The sequence below is a fragment of the Dermacentor andersoni genome, chromosome 2 (assembly GCF_023375885.2).
Source record: "Dermacentor andersoni chromosome 2, qqDerAnde1_hic_scaffold, whole genome shotgun sequence".
Classification (NCBI taxonomy): Eukaryota; Metazoa; Arthropoda; class Arachnida; order Ixodida; family Ixodidae; genus Dermacentor; species Dermacentor andersoni.
The window spans coordinates 155,828,032-155,848,793 of NC_092815.1; positions in this window are offsets into that span (position 1 = coordinate 155,828,032).

A 20,762-nucleotide genomic window follows, 5' to 3' on the forward strand; every position below is an offset into this window, starting at 1 on the left:
AGCGTTTGCAACCAAACGTAAACGCATTGCTCACGTAAAGAAACAGCGTCGCCCTCATTGCGCATGCTCCGAACGGTTTTGGGTCTCAGTAGTTTACGTGCGGTAGGATTACGTACGTTATTTGGCGAGTTTAACGTTCGTAACGTTTACGGACGCTAAGCAATAGCGTTGTCAAACATGGCGGCACCCACGGCTCCCACTTCGGCGTGAATGCTCATGATAGCCACGTTCTCACTCGTATTGATCGTCAATAAGTATTGAAATGAACTTTCGCTTTCTCTAAATTTCTCTGAAACGTTGTATAGTCATGAGCGCATAGCACGTTTAATTTCCGAGATCGTTCGGCGATTCCGGCGCCAATAGGCCAAGCGAGACGAGTCCGCATAGCAAAAACAGGATGGTTTCTAATGGATTGTCTTGCCTTGTATACGTTTGCCACGAGACGGTATACGGCGCTCTGTTTTATATCGTCTTCCTTGCGTTTGCGTTTTCGTACAGTAAACTAAAAGTCTTGAAAGGGCGCGAACCGTAACGTCCCGCAAAGGCGCTTTCGTTTAACGTGCGTGAGGTGGCCAACACTATTCTAAAGCTGCCTACTTTTGTTTCCCGCGTTGCTCGCGATATTACAATTACTAAAGATGTAATGGCTGCTGTTTGCGTTGTTAAGATGTTGAAGTCAGCTTCTGGATGTACGCCTCCAAGAAGAAGATCGCTGTATTCAGTGGCAAGCGTAGAGTGCAGTAGAATACCGGGTGTTTCGCGCAGTAGAAGAAAACTTTAAAAACTAAGTTGTTTACTTCAGAGCAGTGAGACCAGCGACATATTGTTCATAGTCGCGTTTGAGTTTTCTGAAACTGTTTTCAGCGTTGTGTTAGCTAACTAGTTACGTTCAGTTATGCAAAGTTGCTAATATTTGTTTTAGCGTATAAAATCTAATTGCAAAGGTGTAGACCCGCCGTCTTGTCGCAGTTGCTTTGGTGTTGCGCAGCTAAGCTCGAGGTTGCGGGATCGAATCCCGACCGGGACGTCCGCATATCGATGTGGGCGAAATGCAAAAACACCCGTGTACCGTGCATTGGGTGGGCGGTAACCCATGAACATGGCAAGCTAGCTATTTCCTTCAGTGCGCATTTTCTGTCACGCCTTCCCTCTCCCCTTACCTTTTCTTTATATTTCCGAGCGTGAATAAACCCGGCGTTCTTCGGTTGTTACGACTGTCTCGTTCACTACGGGAGGAGTGTTGCCTCCCCCCGTCAACCATCGTAACAGGGTGCACGTTAAAAAACCCCAGGTGGTCAAAATTAACCCGGAGAACCCCACTGTACGGCATGCCTCATAATCATATCGTGGTTCTGGCAAGCCGAACCCCAGAATTTAATAAATAAATCTTTACAGCATTCTGAGGACTACAAAATAAAGTTTCTTTTTATGGGCTTATCTACTATCTTGGTCTTTTCTCCTGTATTTCAAATAATCCAACGAAATATGAAAAAAAAAAGGCATTACTGCGCTCCTATGCGTCTGAATTGCAGCGCTTTTATCATTTTTTGAGGGAACGAAGCCCGCATCCCCATGCCTAATGAAGATAAGCGATCGGCCACGGAATTCAGCATACATGTCAACATCTTTTTTGCGTAGTCCGAGGTCTGCCACGTGGCCTAAATGATGAGAGATATAGGCCGGAGCCGAACACGGATAGGAACATGCTCATGGTCTTCTGACAGGCATGTGAGCTTCATTCCTAGAAAGCGTCATTGAGAGTGTTGCTGTTCCGACGCACAAGAGTCCAGTGACGTCATTTTTACCTATCTCACAAGCTTTCTTCAGGGCTCAGAATTTAGAACCACATAGGTGCCAACGTCATAGAAAGAACTTCATGATTATGAGCATAGACTTAAACTTGACCAATAAAAGTTACGCCTAAAGCAAGCATAAACATGTAGCGTAAATTAACGTAACTAGTCAGCAAGCTAATTGTATAATACAAAGTAGTCTGAGTAACTCAACGCGACTCGAAAATTTTGCCATTCGTATCATTTGCCCTGAATGCATCACTGTATATTTAACGTCTGGGAAAGTTTTGTATAACACACGCTAGGGAACCGTGATTTTTCACGCTATTACATTGCATGACTAGACGCACAAAAAAATATAAAACTTCTGTCATTAAGAGAATAGGTCTTTGATTTTTTGCTTCTTCAATGCTTTTTTGCTGAGGTACCTGGAGCGGGAAGATGCTATAACGAAAACAAAAGTGGAGATAACAGCGAGTATTTAGCTGTGGAACAAGTGGACTTTAAACGATCTCTTGACAAATATCAAATTCAGCGTTACAGATATAGAATCTGCATCTCAGCCAGACCGTAATACCTTGATACCTCTGTGTACCCACAAAAAAGAAATCACGGCTTTTGTTCGCTTCTTCATGAAAGCACAAGGAAGGCGGTAGAGTAGAAAGAGCGAAAGTGTTGAAACGTGACGCCATTCTTCTTGAGCTACACTGCGTCGTATGAGCGTGCAAAGCTTTGTGACATGTTCTTTCTGCAAGTTGGGCGAAAATGCGCATTTCGCCAATACGAGCTCGTCGAGCTATGGGAACATATCTTTTCCTCACATGAAGATGAGAAAAAAGCAATCATTTATATACCTGCTTTCATGTTCACCGTCGAGTTAGATTCATACCGAGCCGTTTTCAACATCTTTATTGCGGGCAGAGGGGCGGACGGTAGGTGGGAGGGGGGGGGGGGGCTTATATAATGGTGAGTGTTCCAATAGACAAACAAAAGGTCGTAGACCATACGTAGCACACGCATATTGCCGCAGGCTATAAATGTACGACGCAGTGGCCGCGCACGCATAGAGCTCCAGTACGAGAAGTGGAATGGGTAAGATGACATCCGCAAATAAAAAGCGGCAAGTGCATGTGACGGCTGTCTCGAATGTTTCAGTTCGCGCGCTCAGAAAGCAGAGGAGTAGTCATACGACCGGCGGGCCAACGGAGAGATGCTGATAGGAGATTCTAAGCCATAGAGAGTGCGTCGAGTTCAAGGAAAAAAAATATGCAGTAGAGCGAAAAGCGTTGCTGTACAATATTTCAAACGAGGTGAGTTTAAGATAGGAAGCGAAGTTGACGCCGCGTCTGGTGACAGCAGGTGGGCCGACTGGGGAAATTGGTGTCGCGTAGTCTGACTCCAGCTTGCGCTTGCACAGGCCTTCGCTTGCAGTTGAAAAATTCTATAGGACAAATTACTTATTTGTCAAGTTTGCTGTATGCATGGTAGCGCGTGGCACGGCGTCGTGCTACTTGCCTACGCAGGCAGGGACCCGGCACCTTCATTTAACGCGAGCCAATAGCGCGATTCACGAAGTTGACATGCCTACCTTTGATGTAACGGCGTAATCTTAAATCAACGGAATCAAGGTCTAAAGTGATGGTTATTGCTAATGAGATTATCATACTTTGGAAACATCAAGCACTTTCCTGGAACTATCTGTTCGTTTTTTGAAGCGTTTTGCAGCCATCATAAGTCACTGTGTCGGTTCTATAATGGTCTAATAGGTACAGCATCGAGCGGTTGTGCTGAGGGAACAGGGTCCGAACCCATCCGCAGGACCAACTTCAGTCAATGTGTACGTGTGACTGGGCATGTGCCGCTATTCAACGAACCTTCCTTTCCGACATAGTTCATTTGGCACACGTGTCACTGGGTATATGCAGCTCTTCAATAAGGCTCTTTGGCGCGAACTTTGGTTGCAGGGCATATGCCAGGGGGTATGTGCGGCTGTTCAAAGTGAAATATCTTGCGCGGTATATACTTAAACTAACTATCTGAATATCTATTCGCACATGCGCCACGAGCAAGCTTCCTGGCGGCGCCACTTGATGGCGCAGCATGTTAAGTAGATAGCGCGAAACAGCAAAGCGGTGTCGTACACGCCTCATACATAACGCGTCTCTGCGGCGGAAGTGCGTTGGCTTCCGACAATGTTTCAATACTAATGTTATTAACATCGCCATTGATTGTGAGATACGCTCTGCCGGAAGTTTTTTACGAGTCCATTACTTCATTTGAAAACGTGCTACTATAGACGCATGTACAAAGGCAGAACGGAAGAGTAGGGAAGAGACGAGCTGCAGCAACTCTTACCGACATAGCCTAACGCTTGTCTACTCCTAATGAATGAGAACTTACAGATAGAAAATTGAAAGGTTTGAACGTGGAGAGAAAAAATGGGGAAATAGCCAACGAATGAAGATTAAGCTTATAAAACACCCTTGTGGCATTCTACAGTAGGCTGGCATTGCCGCGTGTTCTGTCCATGTAATTCCTGAACAACATTGCGTCATTTGCGTTCGGTAAATGGAGGTTCTGCAACTTTTAACCTGACGTCAAATATAGCAGAAACATTTCCTTCTCCTCATAAGCGGTTCACTTATTTAGGGCAGTAAAACCAAAACTACAGCTGTACAGAATCTGAAGCATCACTTTGTAAAGCAATATCTTAGGTGAACGTAAACAGCGCAAGGGACGAGACACCAAGGTGGAAGAAGACAGGACGAAGGCATTCATCCTGTCTGTAAAGTAATTGAGCTGAATTACTTTAAAGCTTAATCACACAGTCTATGGGCCTTACAACGTAAAACTATTCCAACATATTTTTATTCCAATCTCCTGATGTCAAATTTGCGTAAACGCCGACGCAAGCATCGGGCGGTCATCCGCAGGGTTGGCTGATCAGCCCCATCAAATTCTCTCCTCGTTTATTGGCGGTCACTTTTCTTCGCTTCAAAAGCGAATAACATTGCCTTCACTGAGCGGCTTCTCTTATCTAATTAGCTGACAATAGGCGAGGAGCACGATCAAGTGGAGAGGGATTCGAAGGGGCCGAGCCATCATCATCATCATCATAATCATCATCATCATCATCGTCCTGGTTACACCCACTGCAGGGCAAAGGCCTCTCCCATACTTCTCCAGCTACCCCGGTCATGTACTAATTGTGGCCATGTCGTCCCTGCAAACTTCTTAATCTCATCCGCCCACCTAACTTTCTGCCGCCCCCTGCTACGCTTCCCTTCCCTTGGAAACCACTCCGTAACCCTTAATGACAATCGGTTATCTTCCCTCCTGATTACATGTCCTGTCCATGTCTATTTCTTTTTCTTGATTTCAACTAAGATGTCATTAACTCGCGTTTGTGCCCTCATCCAATCTGCGCTTTTCTTATCCCTTAACGTTACACCCATCATTCTTCTTTCCATAGCTCGTTGCGTCGTCCTCAATTTAAGTAGAACCCTTTTCTGCCCCGTACGTGTGTACTGGTAAGAGACAGCTGTTATAAACTTTTCTCTTGAGGGATAATGGCAACCTGCTGTTCATGATCTGAGAATGCCTGCCAAACGCACCCCAGCCCATTCTTATTCTTCTTATTATTTCAGTCTCATGATCCGGATCCGCAGTCACTACCTTTCCTAAGTAGATGTATTCCCTTACCACTTCCAGTGCCTCACTACCTATCGTAAACTGCTGTTCTCTTCCGAGACTGTTAGACATTACTTTAGTTTTCTGCAGATTAATTTTTAGACCCACCCTTCGGCTTTGCCACCCCAGGTCAGTGAGCATGCATTGCAGTTGGTCCCCTGAGTTACTAAGCAAGGCAATATCATTAGCGAATCGCAAGTTACTAAGGTATCCTCCATTAACTCTTATCGCCAATTCTTCCCAATCCAGGTCTCTGAATACCTCCTGCAAACACGCTGTGAATAGCATTGGAGATTGTATCGCCCTGCCTGACGCCTTTCTTTATTGGGATTTTGTTGCTTTCTTTATGGAGCACTATGGTGGCTGTGGAGCCGCTATAGATATCTTTCAGTATTTTTACATACGGCTCGTCTACACCCTGATTCCGCAATGCCTCCGTGACTGCTGATGTTTCGACTGAATCAAACGCTTTCTCGTAATCAATGAAAGCTATATATAAAGGTTGGTTATATTCTGCACATTTCTCTATCACTTGATTGATAGTGTGAATATGGTCCATTGTTGAGTAGCCTTTACGGAATCCTGCCTGGTCCTTTGGTTGACAGAAGTCTAAGGTGTTCCTGATTCTATTTGCAATTATCTTAGTAAATACTTTGTAGGCAACGGACAGTAAGCTGATCGGTCTATAATTTTTCAAGTCTTTGGCGTCCCCTTTCTTATGGGGCCAAGCCAGTGCACTGAAAATCGATAACCGCGTAAAGAGGGTGGTGCCGGCGTCTGCTATTCGTCCGCTTTCCGTTACTTAGCTTGAAGTGGCTTGTCAAAAACTGCGGCGGCATACAACGGAAGGTAAGGAATTCTGATAAAACTGATCCTCAGGAAAGAAGAACTGGCAGAGTGAGATCATAAACGTGCCGAAAGTGCTCGATAACGCTACACGACCAGGCAGAAAGTTTTATTGCACGCAAATAAACCCATGCTATCCAGTAGGTGCGAGTAGCCAGCGCCTGAGTGATCGGCGGCAGCCATTTTTTTATTCCTTCGGGAATGGGGCAGCCTGCGGCTATTCAGAAAAGAATTCAGCTTTGTTGGGCATATTATTACATCTTTAACGCTTACACGTCTCATTTACGCGGTGAGTGCTCGCGTTTTCTGACGTCGCGTGACAGGTTGGTGAAGTGGGTGCAGCCCGAAAACTTTTGAGCAGTAGCCGAGGGCTAATGGCGAAAAGACGTCGAATTAGAAATAACTATTTTTATTTTGTTGGCTCCAATCATGCATAATCAGTGTGTTCGCGTCATATCAGATGGGGAGCTGTCGTGGTTTTCGTGACGTTGCGTGAGAGACAGGCGAAGTTGGGGTGGTCGAAAAAAGTTTTTGACCAATCGCGGAGGGCCGGTTGCCGAATTAAAATAACAAAGTTTGGAATAGCTTTACGTTATAGCACCCTATATTAGACAACTTTTGTTCAAGCTTCTCCAGTAAAGCCCCACCATGTACTCGGCAAATCTCATCTGTGGATAAAAGGAAAAAAAGAATTTTTTTAGAACCTTGTAGCACGTACATATTTTAACAGGGTGTGGTATGTGCTATTTGCTCATTTCTTTAAGCGAGAACAAAGCCATCGTAGAACATCTGCGCCTAATGTCCTTTGCTCAGTCTATCGTGGTCGACACCATACACAAGGACAGTGCTTATTCTCTCCCTTTCTTCCTCTTTCTATTCCCCTTTCCCCCACCCCCAGTGTAGGGCAGCAAACCGGATGCTGTTCTGGTTGACCTCCCTGCCTTTCATATCTTTGTTCTCTCTCTCTATCGTGGTCGAGAGGAACTACCTCGAACGTTTAGGCTAAGATAAAATCGCCCGTGCACTTGTATATGTATCGCTACATACACGCTCTAACACGATGCGTTATTTCTCGCCAATTTGCCTATTCCCGCAAGATTACTACTGGATATGATAAAGTTGAGTCGGTTGTTGGCACAGAAAATACATGATAGTGGCTAGTGGCCAATTTAGTTTGGGCATCCGTTTGGATTGCAGGGACAATTATAGGCGCACATTTTTCGTTTGGCATAGAATGCTCACGGTCGTTGACATCGTGGTATCATCGTTGTATACATTTGCTGGGAGTTTACAGAGGACTGAAAGAGCGTAGACAAGGTTTTGCCCGTTGGGGTTAGACAGTTAAATATCTGATGTGACAGTGAAAGAAATTCTCGCCGGAAGCGTGGCTTAGGTCTGCCGATATGTCATAGTGCGGTGGAATGAAATGTGACGTCGTAGCGCTGAGAGAACTTTACTTCTTCCGTAATACCTGTAATTCCATGCATCGCAGTCGTCTCTTTGTTGATCAGTGTGCCGAAGTATCCTTTGCATTGCATGCGCAGGTCTAGTTCTAGGCAGGCCATTTATTTGAATCAATTCAATTTTATTTCTACGTTTTATACATCAGAAATGCACAGAGAAAGAAAAAAGCTTATCGATAGACCGCTTACCGATTCCTATGTTCTTTTTTACCCTTAATGTTGGGAGAGGCACTCCTTTTAAGGATGTGTATTATATATGGAGTGATTATTTATAGGTTTACCACAATTTCCAAAAATACCCTGTTACAGTAGCGTAACTGTAGTCTTTGAGCTAGATTATGCGAAGCGGAGGACATTATTTACACGAGAAATGCAAGCATATATGTGACAGATTTCAAAGCATCAATGATGCACGGCATAATTATTGTTTTACAGTACTTACTGCAATCAGGGAATTGTAGCCGGTGAGGTTGCAAGGCGTAACCACTTGCAATGAATTTCCTGAATGATACCAGTTTGGAGATAAGCGCCAGGAAAATCGTCGTAATAACGCATGGTTGTTCGATCACTTACTTTTTGAACACCACCCTCTTTTATACATTGAAGCTCAGAAGTAACTGCAACACCCATGTATTTCATCATACATGTTTGCGAAATAATATCTCTAAACTGATGTAATGCTGTAGATTATATTAAATTGGTCACGTCTGGCATACTGATCGTCTACGGTTCGGAAATTGCAATATGTGCCGTAAATAAATCAATTAGGAAGTCATTTACGAAATTTTTGATAGTTCGTTGAATATGTGTTTTGGTTTCTCTTGCTAGTAATGTCCGCCCCTTGGAATAGTTGAGCTCAAGGAGAAGAAATATGGTGTCTGCTGCAGGCAATTTTTTTTAAATCCCGGAAAACATAAAAATGATCGCCCCTTTTACTAGGTACCATTCTTCACACCCCTTTGCCCCTACCGCGGTATAGAGTAGCAAACCGGAAGGGTTTGCTACACTCTTTCTCTCTCTCTCTTCGGAAAAAGATTGTACCGGAGTATTTCGCATTGAATCTTCCCTATGTGGTGCATGCAGTTGGCTTTATGTACTGACAAGAGAGGTAGCGCATCTATGTAGCTAATGTCTTCACCAGCAACATCCGCGTAGTATATTGATCGAAAAAGATCACTCCCCGAAGACGCGTATACAGGTTGTCCCGTCTGTCATGCACCAAGATTTAAATATATGCAAGTGCCGCGTAGCTGTACCGTGCCAAGGTAATGTTTTTGCCGTCACTTGGGGATACTTAGAGAACTTTTTTTTGCATTCCGCTTAATTACAGTATTCCTAATTAGTTAATAATCAACTTCTCAAATAATATAACTAGATGAAATGTGCCAATGAGAAAATTGCGGACCAACATGAAAAAGCCCGCTTCAACTTTCTCTTTGCTCAATACGTGCTGCATAAAAGTGTTCTTCCGAGCGTGAAAGAAGCCTGCGAGTGAGTGAGTGAAAACTTAATTGAAGATGTCCGGCGGTTTTGGCGGGGTGGGACCATCAGCACCACAGGCTATGCGGCGGTCTTGACTCGTTAGCACAGGCGGCTTCCCCGGTGTGCCGGACGGCCCACAGTTGAACGGCGAGGTAGTGAGTAGGGCCGCCTCCCATCGCGCCCCGAGGTTCGAGACTGACATGTGCACCCCGTCCGTCGGGGATTCGATCCTGCAGCTCGCTACCGGTGCATTCCCACAGCATGTGCTGCAGCGTAGCTCTGGCTCCACACGCTTTACACTTGTCGGATGAATAAATGTCGGGGTAGCAGAGGCGAACGATCACCATGTTCGCATACGAGTGTGTGTGCAGTTGCATCCAGGCAACCGGCTGTTTCTAGTCAAGTTTCGCGTGCGCTTGTGGGTATTTGCATCTGTTCAATCAGTAGCAGGGCACGGATAATTGGAGATGTCAGTGAGAGGCGTTCGCCCTGCAGTGGACATAAAATAGGCTGCTGCTAATGATTATTATGATGAAAATGACGAATCTGTAGTGTTACATCATGTCTATGAAGGTGCTCATGCGACTCTCACTCCCCAAGTCCACTCCCACATCGCTCTCGCGGTGGCCGAGACGTCGGGATTGCCGGCGGGCACCGCGGCTCAGTATGTAAGTCCTCGAGCCGAGGTGTGGGCCGTCGCGTTGCCCGCGACCGGAGGGTCCGTGTGGGCGGGGGTCCATAAGAGAAAACTTTCGTTTTTGCGGCAAATGTTGCCGTTCTGAATTTGGAGAATGCTGGCCGCTTCCTGGTAGATCCGGCCGCTAGCGTAGTTGCGCATCGTCGCCTGCGAGTTGCTTATTAGACAACTTTAGTTGGGCGTCCGCAGCAGCTCTGCGTACGCAGGAAATCCGCGGATGTGACAGTGAGCATGCGCAATACGCAGGAGCGCGCATGGTTTTGTGCGTGCGCCCATAGCTTTTCAAAAGCTGCGTAGTGTCCGCTGCGGGCTTTGCGAGACTTTCTCGCGTGTTCTCGCGTGTCAACAAGAGAGGATTTTTGATATTGCTCCGGCCCACGGAGGAAGGATACTCCGGCCGAAGATGTGACTACATATGACTCCTGCTCGTGGTTTGACTTCGTGGCGGCTGATATTGGATACATACACAGTTTCAGAAGCTGGCATATGGCGGTGCTGAGTAGCACACTACCGGCTCCTGCGCGTGCATATCCCAAATCACCTTCTCAACTTTTGCGCCTGGTCAACTATTGAAGTGTTGCCAGCTTTGGCTATATATAGCCAAATTGAGTCGACGCCAACTTTCGGCGTCGACTTGGCGTGGTGGCTATGTCGCTATATTTGGGCTACTGAAGATCTGCGACTTGGTTTTGTTTGGGCTATAAGTGGCGCCCTAATCGACGACCGAAAGGTGGCTCTTACCCAGCAGAAACAAAGATCGAAGGCTATGTCTTAGCCGACCAAGCCGGCAGCGCAGCGGTGCCTGCATGCGTGCTCGAAATACCCCTCCAGCTCTCGCCTCTCTGCACCGTTGTCTGAGCCACGGGCGTTGATCATTGGTGCACTTAAAGCCGGCCTGTGTATCTCCGCCGCTTCGGTGGGTGCGCCGATGTCAGCGCAGAATCCCATGGAGAAGCGTGACATCGAAACACCTTAGGTTATTAGCGCCATCGATCAGGCGGGTGCGAAAGCAAATACGCTTCTTTCCCACCCTTACTCGCAACTCCGTTCCCCTCGCCGTCCTTCGCAACTCTTTTGTAGCTGACTCTCCGTCGGCTGAGACACTCGAAAATGATGGTGTAAATTTGCCGTACTATTGATAAACAAACAACGCTGCTGGTGAGCCTGTTTTTCCAAAGCAATCGAAATTGGTTTTTGCAGTCCTTTTCCCTTGCCTGTGTCGAACGCTGTTGCAGAGCGGGTTTTTAGCCTGGCCTCCGCGACAAAGACCGATGGAATAAGTAGACTGCCAATGCGAACATTAGAAAGTATAGATGCTGCACTAAATGCGAGCCACATGGCCGCTTCCTGGCCAGATTTAACACTCCCGTGATGTACGATGAATGAAAACAATGCAAGCCCAGAAAAGTAAATTTGTTGCTTCCATCCTGATTCTAAAATAAGTAGGGCGAGCGCATGAAACTACCCTGGTGCTAGCCTAGGCGCATAATCATCAACATTATTTTGCTTTAACGACACCTAGAAAGCACAGTTCCTAGTTAATATTACTGTATATATCTCAAAATAATAATTGAGTACTATTTGTCACATAATAAAAGCACTGTGATAGCCTTGAGGGAAAGTTCTTTGGTTAAATTTGTGCTTACTTCGGGACCTCCGGCGGGGAATTGTGCGCTCGCGACGGCAGCCCTGTGGAGTGAAGGTACTAGAATTGTTTTGTGGGCAGTGCCGTGGTCGATGTTTTTTTCGCCCTTTGCAACAATTCGCTGGAACTTGAGAGCCTCCGGGGCCAACCAGAAATTGCTCTGTGTGCAAGCATCATGTAACTGTTCTTGATGTCAAGTGTCGACCGTGACGGTCGACCCTTGACATAAACGATGGACAAGAGGATTGCCGTAGCCAAATTCGAAAATGTTTGCGCAAATAAAACTGCAAATAAAAATGCCTATATTTGGGCACAATTCTTTTCTTGCTCTTTTGTAAACTTTGGCTACGTTTGGGCTACAATTTCGCTAGCTTTGGGCTACGCCGCCTCGTCCGACCTTGCCACACTCAACTATTGCCGTTTTGTGCGCGCACGCTTCGTTACGTACACACGACAAGAGGTGTGCGCCGAGATGTCGGCGCGCCATTTAAAAAGGAATAAAGATTTCATTTTTAAGTAAATCCAGTTTTCTTTGAGACTTGGTGTTGTCTTATTCAATTCTTTTGCCTGTCTCAAGCATAAAATTATGTCAAGCACGGGAGCAGTATAAAGCAACACAATACAAACAAAAGCAACCCTGCTCTCCACGCGTCTGCGCATGCCTGTCGTCACCAGTCGACGCAACTTGGGATTCCTAAACTTCTCCTTCAAAAGCGCAATGTGGCACAACGAGAATAAACAGCGGCCTCGAAACATCGGAACAACGCCTTGAGGGTCGTGGGCACAGTATAGTTGCGGGTAGAATCGGCGATATGTCTGAAAGCGGCATCAACGCAAGAGATGCACCTTGTAGTAAGATAGAAATTTTGCATTATCCCGGCCGTTGCATTCGAAGAAGTTTTTCTATATTTATACATGTACAAAAATGTATACTAAACGATGCTGTTTCAGTGTAGCATTTATATAAAAAAATTGAATGCAACTGACACCGATAGCGGCACTGAGCTATAAAACAGTTTCGACGTGCAAGTTAAAAACTCTTTTTTTTCGGAAATAGTTGTGCATCCTTGGAATGCCCACGTTTCTACTAATCCACCCTTCATTCATTAAACCTGGTGACGACGAGGTTACAAATTGAGCAAATTTCTTTTCTACCGCATCATAACATGTCTCAGCATAACCTGCTGCAGAAAAAAAAACGAGTTCTGATTCGTTTTTCTTCAGGGAAAAAGGACGTTATAAGAAAGGTTAAACAAGCAGAGGGCAAATAGCGTTAAAAAGAATTTATTTAACTTATTGTCCAGTCGGGAATGTGCGTTATAAAATGTACTATTGGATGACAGCTTACGGGCTGAATCAGCAAAAGTTGGTCATAGAAGATAAATGTCTTTCTTTTTTTTTTCGTGTAAAGCACGCCGTAGAATCGCATGCTCATTCAGAGCAAGTGGAAGCAAGGTTAACTTATCTAGAGGGTGTCAAATGCGTCGGCGCTGGCTTAGCAATTCCAGATGAATTCGCAGACTCTTTGCTCAATGGGAAAATCTCGTAGATAAACCGAGGCATAGCAAAAAAAAAGAAACGAAAGAAAAACAAGCGACTACGACGCAAAACATAGGTCTCTGCATATTTATGGAGGAAGGAATATACAAACACACTCAACATAGACATTTTTAGATATGTGCCAAGTTATGGTATTTTTTTTAATATGTTGGCTGAAAAGCGACAGACTTCCAAAACCTCTTGTATTTCTCCCGCTTTTAACACCTCTGTCCTCTCAGCTCTTAGTATGAAACGGCCAGAATTTCAACCACTTTAGCACCAAAGGATGTGCGGAAAGACATTTTTTTTTTAATTTGCGGATTCGTTTTCCACGCCGCCGCCGCCGACGAAAAACGACCACCACTGCGCCCCCGGTCGACACCGACACGGCGCACGCCTCTACACCGGACCTCCCGCACTGCGTACCTGGGTGGTTGCGGACGCCCAACTAAAATTGTCTGTCATCATCTCAGCGTTCGTGGTGGCTACCACGAGGGCCTCCGTCCCTTCCGTGCCTATCGTGACGCTCGTAACGCAAGTTCCGCTGTAGTCCGTGATCGCGACCGCGAAATCGCGTCGCCACTCGTAACGGGCCGCGTTTACGAAAACAGTTTCGTTGCTGCTGCCGTATTTACTTTGCAACTTTCGCGCTCGCATGTAGCGCCGGCCGACGTGATGCGTCGGGTGCACGTTCTTGGGCAACGGCGAAACGACGATGCGCTCGCGAATCGGTGTGGGTATCAGGAACTTTCCGGCGTAGTGCGTGTGGTAGCTAATGCCCAGCGTCACGGGGACATGTAGTCCGGTTCTGGTCTTTGCCAAACGCTCTTACTGCGCGACGCTGTGTGCTTCGATTATCTCGTCTAGTGTATTCTGTAACCCCAGCTCGAGAAATTTATCCGTGCTAGTATTGATCGGTAAAGCGACGGCGTGTTTGTACGCCTTGCGGACGAGGCGGTCTAGCTTGGTTCGTTCAATCGCCTGCCACTTCAGGTAGGAGGCGACGCACGTCATGTCGCTGGTTACGAACCCCTGTACGAGGCGGGTCGTATTGCTTTCCTTCATTCCACTATGTCTATTTGTGAGGCGTTTCAGCAACCGGATAGTTTTATCGACCGCGCGCTCTAGTCTGTGGACGGTTTCGCCATTGTGGCCCTTGGTCGATAGGTGCAAGCCTAGTACCGTAACGTCGTCAACTTGCGGGATGATGGTGCCGTCCGATGTGTCTACTCTAATTTCTCTGTCTCCGCGCTTGGCTGCAGAATCGGCGCTTTTGGGTTTGCGGCCCCGGCGCGCGGGTTTGGCCGCGGATCATTCGAGGCCCATGTCCTGGAGGTAATCTTGCACCGCGTCGATAGCTGCCTGCAACGTTTGCTCTACGTGGCCGTCATTTCTCTCGAAAATCCAGAGGGTGATGTCATCGGCGTGCAAGCTGTGTGAGAGGCCTTCTATCTTTGCTAGTTTCCGCAGTAACCCGATATGCAGGTGGATAAAGAGCATTGGCGAGATGAAGCAGCCCTGCAGCGTGATTGTGCCTCCCATTTCTGTGCCTTGCGATTCCAGTCTGCCGTTTGCTATGCGGGCTAGGCGACCCGTATAAGCAATGCCCGTACGTAGTCGTACGGGACTACGAAGCCCGCGAATATTACCGCGCGACTGGCTGCTTGAACCACTTTGCGTGTACTTGCGGGCTTCTTTCACTATTCGAAAAAAACATTCTTATGCACCCAGCTTGGAGCAAAGTGAAAGCTGTATCGGTAGTTCTCATGTTGTTCTATAATTTTCTCATTGACACTTTTCATTTAGTTAGAATATTCGACAAGTAGATTCATGATCTAACGCTAATTATGTAGTTAGGCAGAATGAAAAAAAAATAATCTGAGTATCTCCATGCAACGAGAAACAACATTGCCTTGGTTCTGTCCAGTTACGTGGCATTTGCATATCTTTAAACTTTGGTGCGTGGTATAGTTGGGGACACCGTGAATAAGCTTGTTTTACTTCTGTAGCTCCTCATCCCTTCAGGGTTTCTTGATGCGCAATAATTACTGGAGTAACACTGGCTATCGCAGCGTGTGTTTAGTCTGGGGAACAAGTTTTAATTAGACTGGTAATAGCTTTAGTGTTTGACTCAATTATTTCATCGTTGCTTTTTGTTGCTTACTCAATACCCACGATTTGGCATCATGACCTCCACCGCCGGAAACAAGTACTACTTACGCGGACGGCTGGAAAGTACGTGGGTTGAAATAATAATAAAAAAGCACTATAGTTATGTTATTTCTTTTCAGATAATTCACATTGGTTTTCAGGAATGCCCAGATGGGCCAAAGACCTGCGGCGCACCGCTCATGCTGTTCCTGCTGTTTCAGCAGCGAGCTACTCATCCGAGTGAGAACACATTCTCCTGTCTTAAGAGCTGTTCGCACTGAACCTTTCACAGCCTTACTTTTCTTTTCGCGAGCTAGAGCGGACGCCAACACGCACACATAGACACACATACAAAACAAAACAAAAAAAGAAACGGAGGTGGCATACATGACGTGCGCCATCGTCTGCACGTTTCTTCGGGAGACATTAGCGGTGTGGCGGCTGCGGGGCAACAGCTGTGCGGTGATGCCGTTGAGTTCCGTTATGGCTTCGAGCTCGGCGAACAATTCCCCTGATGCTGCGCGAAATGGCGAAACGGGAGGGACATAATCTTCGGAAGGAGCGCGGAAGGGTGTCTCGCGTACAAGATGCGGCACCGGTAACACCGCTATAAGTTGATCGGACGGTGACTGACCGGGGAATGCCGTCTTTCCTATGATTATGCGGGAAAAAGAAACGCGTATGGAAGGCTACGGGGTCGAGTTCAGCAAGCCATGATTTTGCGTTATCTACGGCGAGTCGTCGAAAAACCACAGGAAATGCGATGGCCCCCGAAAGTGATTGCAGGTGATAAGCATGAAGGATGACGTAGGTGGTGCGAGACTAAGTTTGAATATAGATATGTGTTCAATGTGACCATGTGACCACTGTTGAGATTCAAATTGAAATTTCGAGTTGAACTTGATTCAATGAACTTTATTTGATGGTTGTGGTAGGCTTAAAACACGAAATTTAGTTGCAAGTTCTGTAGAAATAGCCGCAGGCTCTGCTATGACAAATTTAGCGGTCGGGTTGCCAAGCAGCGAAAAGCATTAATATTGCGTTTTTCGTTTTGTTCTTCTTTATATTATTTTTTTTTCCACTGCGGGAGAGTGTGTAATGATTGTAGGAAACCTTTGTGGCTACTATGGGGCACAGCTTCTTTGTCATATTGGTATTATATGTCGTGAGAAGAAAAGAGCTTAAGCCATTTTAGATATTCAAATGAAAAAAAAAACGCAGCAGAACCCATGCCACGATGAATGTCGACGGTCATGCGTTTAGCATTGAGTCAATATAGCGACGCAAAATGTTCCCACGGTCACGGCGAGTTGCGTATGAGGAGTGTACAGCAGTGCGAATCCTATTTCGCCTTTCCTTAAGAACACTCGGCGCTATCTAGCAGTGCTGCCGCGAATGGCCTTCGAAATGCAAGGCGCGCCACTTCGTGGAAACGCTGACACACGCGCCATGCGGCATCCGGGCTCCTCTCTCGACCTTTTTTCTAAACGCTGCGCCATCTAGTGACGCTACCCAGAAGTCCGCGCGTGTCCTCCGAGACAAGTCGCGTGGCGTGCTTGCCGCCTACAAAGCGGTCCATACACAGTGACCCAAGTTTGCGAGAGGTTCACTGAAGAGCAAAATATACCCAGTGAATTCATGGCGTAGATCGCTAAAGCGGTGATGTGAAAGACGTTGATTCAAAAGCGGCACCACTTACACAGTGCATTTGTGCCGACGCCGGCTTCCGGCTGCTGTCCATGACGAAACCGCGTGACTTAGGTTCGATTCCGTCCAATATTGGAGAAATGTAAAGGAATTTTCTTTTTTGCTGTAGTAGAGTGGTACACACATACTGGCACATACCAAGTGATCCCAGTTGGCATTGAAGAGGTTTATTGTCGACCCGCATAGACCACTCAGTCATGCACCACACACTCACCCAGGTTCGCGAGAGAACGGTTAGATACAAACATTGATAGATACATATTCATAGATATATAGATAGATAGATAGGCCCTAGAAAGTCCTTGAAGTACCCTAAGAATGCTAATGCAATAAAAAAATTAACCAGGAAGTTACCTCACATCGAGGAAGTCAACTGCAGAACTTTTATTATGAGTGAATGAAGGCTACTATACGATACGAGTGATAAAATATATAAGTATAAAAAAGGTGGGAGGTGTAAGCTCTCTTTATAATTTTCTGTCCTCCCACAATGCGCGCACTTGAACGATCTGAACACTTTCAGCGAACAAACTTGTGTAATAAGGTTTATATATACGTGTGCAACACAGTAATCTAGACAACCCAACATCTAATGGAAGTGTGCATGTTTACAGTCTTGTACAAATGTAAGAAGATGTAAAATTTTAGTTACATCTTCTTACAATTACTCCATATACAATTATGTCATATTATTGCTAATAATTTGTCCGGTACATTTCATTTGTGGCAAACACACTTTAAGTACATATCATGAGGAGGGTCTTCAATATGTTTTTTTTCTTAGTTTAAGCTATTGCAAACTATCGTAGGCCGATGCCAGTATTTCAGGTTTAAACCGAGTTCATTTTGAGTCGCGATGATCCTTACAGAGAACAATGCTACTGCAATATTATTGTAGGCTGCAAAATTTGCACATTGTGTCAATGCTTTCTACACTAGTTAGATAAAAATTTGTTAGGGTGGACGATATATGTGGATAGGCATTTCTCGCTTCGACACAAAGGTGACACAATAGAGAAACAATATGGAATTAGCATCTTCATCATGCCAGCTTGTTTAATTCTGCATACTGAAAATGCCACCTATCATTGTATTATAAATGCCAACAATGCTAGGCAGAGGGACACAGCACCTTAAAGGAACACCAAAGCAAAAAATTACTTCAGCTGCGTGGTAAATTGCCATTTAAAGATCCCCCCAAGATCCACTCTACTGGGCGAAGATACTTTGTAAGCTGGAAAATACCGACAATAGAAGCACAGTTGGCAACGATGCATTGCAGTTTTTTCACCAGCCAGTGGTAACGTCATTTTTATCGATAAAATATGCACTGCATTGTATTTTGGTGGGTCGGAAGAGTAAACTTCGCCATTTCTAAGACATCCTACTGACCCACGGATATCCCACGATGAATATTTAAAAAAAATATCACTTGGAAGTCTATCACGTCACTTTGACGCACCAACCTTCAGCTTGTGTAGAAGGAAATTTAAAACATCGAACTTAGAGCCTAAGTTCTTTCTTCAAATAATTAACATATTACAGGGAAAATATTCAAAGTAGAGTTTTTAAAGCATGCGTAATCACTCTTAACTGATTAAGTGTTTCTCGTTAGTGTCCGCTTAGGTGATGAGAGTACGTAATTGTACAGAAAAACAGCTACCTATCCTTTACGCAAGTGAAATGACAACATGCAAGAAACTTGCGTTCAATGTACGGTTAAACCGACAATATATTGATAATAGTTGTTATGATAAATGTGATTGAATACGGATGGTATTCCTCCACCAAATGTTACACACGAGGTGTTTAACGCAGAACCAGATGAATCTGGTTGATAGGCGCGGTTGTTGAAGAGCGGTCTCGCGGCAGCTTGGCCAACGTCGTTCTCTTCTTTCTTCTCGTTGTCTCCGCGGCAGGCGTGGTTCATGACAGCTTGTGACAATATTATGAATGTGATCAAGTAAGTTGGACATCTGTAAGCACAGCGGAATTAAATTTTTATTTTATTTTTAGGCACACACACAACCAGCGATATATAGTATATAGTATTATGTTGACGATGGCCTATACCCGAAGCGCACAATAATGTAGCATTTTCTTACGTAGTGCTGGCAAGGATCCTAAAAGTCAACACTGTAGCAGCCTGTTGGTTTAGACAAAATGAAACAGCGTAGGTACAAAGTCGGCATAATTCGATGAGACTGAGCGGCCCGTATTTTAGGAAGGTAGTTTTCTTCAGCCATCGCTCAGCTGAGTGGTCTATACGTAAATGGTTTGTATGTTCGCGTGCCACGTGGTAGAACAAGTTCGCCAGCTTTATTTTCCTTCAGAACGCTCACTCTTTTTTATTGGAATGAAAATAAAAAAAGAGATGCAGTCACCCTATAATGGTTACGGCTACTTCTTTTTCGTATAGCAGAAACGACCGTATAAAGATATATATATGTAATAAGAAAATGAAAAGAAACCAAGTCATAGGGCCAGAAATCTAGAGCGCACAGATTTACAAACCCCCGAACACATAAATTTAAAAGGCAGAGGGAAGTCTCCCCACAGCGAGTGTAAACAACGTCACAAACACACACACACACACAAGCGGTCGTGATGTATACTGTGATGAGCGTGTAAAGAGATGAGAATGCACAGAATACGAAAGAGGGTAGCACGTAATATACAAGCGCTAATAATTAGAAATAATACAAGCAATTTGTTGTTACATCGTGTGATTGTTCAGTGCAATATCTAGTACTTGTTAAGGATGTTCCTTCCTCTCTTCCTTCGTCCGGGTTGCGCTGCCCACCCATACGAACATGTTCAATCACCAACTCGCCCTGCTTGCCGTCTAAATTTGTTAAGGATGCCCGTGTCTTCATAAAAATGTTCGAGAAGGTTCGATGCTTTTCGTTGTGGTATTTTCGGCGGTCATGGGCCCAGCAATTTTGTGAGTGAGAAAGGTCGGTGAGCTCTTCTTGTAGCTCTTCTTCTAGCTGCCCTCTTGGCATCGAGTATATGGGGCCGATTCGAAGAGCAGATGGCGAACATCCTCATCGTCGTTGCCACAGGAGCAAGCTGGGGAAGAAGCCAGTTTTATGCGATATAGCTAATGTTTGGTGTACGCTCTCCCGAAGGGCCGTATTCGAGCGTGTGGTTGGCTGTCATGAATAATTTTAAGACATGCTCAAGGTGATAAGGACTACGTACAAATTACACCCTTTCTTGGTATAAAGTTTGTAAACAGGGATATGGTGCCTCAGAAAGGCTGGCCAACGTTTCGATAGGAGGACCTACGGTATAAAGTTTGTAAACAGGGATATGGTGCCTCAGAAAGGCTGGCCAACGTTTCGATAGGAGGACCTACCTTCGTGCGGATGTGAATATATTCCGCGTACTTGAAATATAGCCGATGTAAAGTTAATTGTTCCGCTGCTGATGTGAAATGTCGCTTTTCCTTTTAAGACCTTCGATTGACGTTTCTATTTTCACTGCCTGTAAGAGCCGTGGTGGGTAGCAGGGGTCTCAGTGCCAAAAAAAAATAAATAAAGGCCGTGGAAGTCGTGCTCTATGCTCGTGAAACAGGGCTTGCGTCTGCGCACCGGATGGTTCTGTCAGAGAAAGACGTTGGTGCGCAGCACGCGGGGTAGAAATTCTGAAGAGATGCCGACATGTTTCCAGGCTGCAAATTACGGCGTTTCTGCAATAGTCAGGTGACTGGAAGTAGCTTGCGGCAACCTGGAAGAACTTGTTAA